The following is a 2,500-nucleotide window of genomic DNA, read 5'->3' as shown; positions in this document are numbered from 1 at the left end:
AAGTTTTGGGCATTTTTTGCCCGGATATGCCCAAGTATGCCCCGATAGGCCCGTTACGCCCCGGTATGAACGCGTATGCCCGGATAGACTCGGTATGCCTTGGGATACATGCGTATGCCCCGATAGGCTTGGTACGCCCCGATATGCGCACGTGTGCCCCAGTAGGGCTCGGTATGCCCCGGTATGTACGCGTGTGCCCCGATAGGCCCGGTATGCCCCGATAGGCCCGGTATGCCCCGATATGCACACGTGTGCCCCAATAGGGGTCGGTATGCCCCGGTAGGTACGCGTGTGCCCCGTAATGCACGTTTCGCAGATCTCCCCGCATGTCCCGCCCCTATATGTAATACTTACTTACTTACTTACTTTCTTTCTTGCTTGCTTGCTTGCTTGCAATGGTTGGGAGTGCCCGGCATGCCCCGCTGCAGAGACCAAGGGCGCAATGACTTGGCACCGCGGATGCCGGGACTCCGGCACTTCCCGTGGCACTGATGGTTCGTTCCAAAGACAAAAGGCCGTGCAAGGCCACCGCACCGCGGATGATTTTGCTCGTGCTGGCGCCGTTGTGTGGCCAAAGAACATGCGCGAATGCTCGTGTCGGAAGGGTTGGTGTCCTGGCCCCGCGGGTGTCACGAATGCTCGGTTGCGAAGACCATGGGACCAGAGCCATGGCACGTCGGATGATGGCTCCAGCTGGCGCCCCGGCACTTTCTGTGGCATTGATGCTCGGTTTCAAAGACAAACGTGCGCAGGGCCAGGGGACCGCGGATGACTGCTCGTGCTGGCCCCGTTGGGCGGCATTGATGGTCGGTTGCAAAGAAAATGCGCGATTGCTCGTGTCGGGGCCCGGCAAGCCAAGGCCAAGCGAGCCATGGCACGTCGGATGATGGCTCCAGCTGGCGCCCCGGCACTTTCTGTGGCATTGATGCTCGGTTTCAAAGACAAACGTGCGCAGGGCCAGGGGACCGCGGAGGACTGCTCGTGCTGGCCCCGTTGGGCGGCATTGATGGTCGGTTGCAAAGAAAATGCGCGATTGCTCGTGTCGGGGCCTGGCAAGCCAAGGCCAAGCGAGCCATGGCAACGCGGATGATGGCTCGCTAGTGCTGGCGCCGTGCACAGTGGCCTCGCACACTCGCCCTGCACGCTTCCCTTGCACGCAGCCTTGCACACTAGCCTCGCATGCGAGCCTTGCACCCTAGCCATGCAAACTAGCCTTGCACGGTAGCCATGCACACAAGCCGTGCACATTAGCCATGCGCACAAGCCCCGCACACTAGCCTTGCGCACAACCCTTGCACACAAGCCATGCACTCGAGCAATGCACACAAGCCTTGCACTCAAGCAATGCACACAAGCCCTGGACACTAGCCTTGCACACGGGCCTGGCACACAAGCCTTGGGCACTAGCCTTGCGCACTAGCGTTCCACATGAGCCTTGCACACTAGCCTTGGACACTAGCCTTGCACACAGGCCTTGCACACTAGGCATGCTTGGGCGAGCTGATCCCGCATCAAGTCGACGGGTCTAGGCATTCTTGGGCGCAGATCCCGCATCGTCTCGTCGCGTCTGGGCGCAAACACGTCGCGTCTCGTTGCGTCTTCAGAAGTCGTCGCTAACAGCACCTTTGGTTGCCACTGGTGGTTAGGCTGGTTGGTTGCGCAAACCCTATAGGAGGGTGGCATGCTGGTGGGCGTTTTTGCCCGGATAGGCACTAGAATGTGCAGATTTTGGGCGTTTTTGCCTGGATAGGCTAAGGAATGGGCATGCTTTGGGCGTTTTTGCCCGGATAGGCACCGGAATGCTTGGCCTTGGCTTGTCCTAGCAAGGCATTGCTGGGTTGGGCTCCCTTGGCCTTTTGGGCGCCTTGGACGATGTCTTGCGAAGACCATGGGCACAAGGCCATGGCATATGGTGAGGAAAGGACCACGGTTGCCAAGGTTAGGCACCGGAATGCTTGGCCTTGGCTTGCCAAAGCAGGGCATTGCTGGGTTGGGCTCCCTTGGCCTTCCGGGCGCCTTGGACACTGTCTTGGGAAGACCATGGGCACAAGGCCATGGCATATGGTGGGGAATGGACCACGGTTGCCAAGGCTAGGCATATAGAGAGGAATTGCATTTTTGCCCGGATAGGCACCGGAATGCTTGGCCTTGGCTTGCCATAGCAGGGCATTGCTGGGTTGGGCTCCCTTGGCCTTCCGGGGGCCTTGGACGCTGTCTTGGGAAGACCATGGGCACAAGGCCATGGCATATAGTGAGGAATGGACCACGGTTGGCAAGGCTAGGCATATAGAGAGGAATGGACCACGGTTGCCAAGGTTGCGCAAGTTTTGGGCATTTTTTGCCCGGATATGCCCAAGTATGCCCCGATAGGCCCGTTACGCCCCGGTATGAACGCGTATGCCCGGATAGACTCGGTATGCCTTGGGATACATGCGTATGCCCCGATAGGCTTGGTACGCCCCGATATGCGCACGTGTGCCCCAGTAGGGCTCGGTATGCC

Source organism: Tasmannia lanceolata, unplaced genomic scaffold, assembly GCF_043159265.1.
Source record: "Tasmannia lanceolata isolate RefF3 unplaced genomic scaffold, GAP_Taslan_0.1 ptg000058l, whole genome shotgun sequence".
NCBI classification, from domain to species: domain Eukaryota; kingdom Viridiplantae; phylum Streptophyta; class Magnoliopsida; order Canellales; family Winteraceae; genus Tasmannia; species Tasmannia lanceolata.
The sequence above is the reverse complement of the archived record's forward strand: the minus strand, read 5'-3'. Positions refer to the sequence as shown.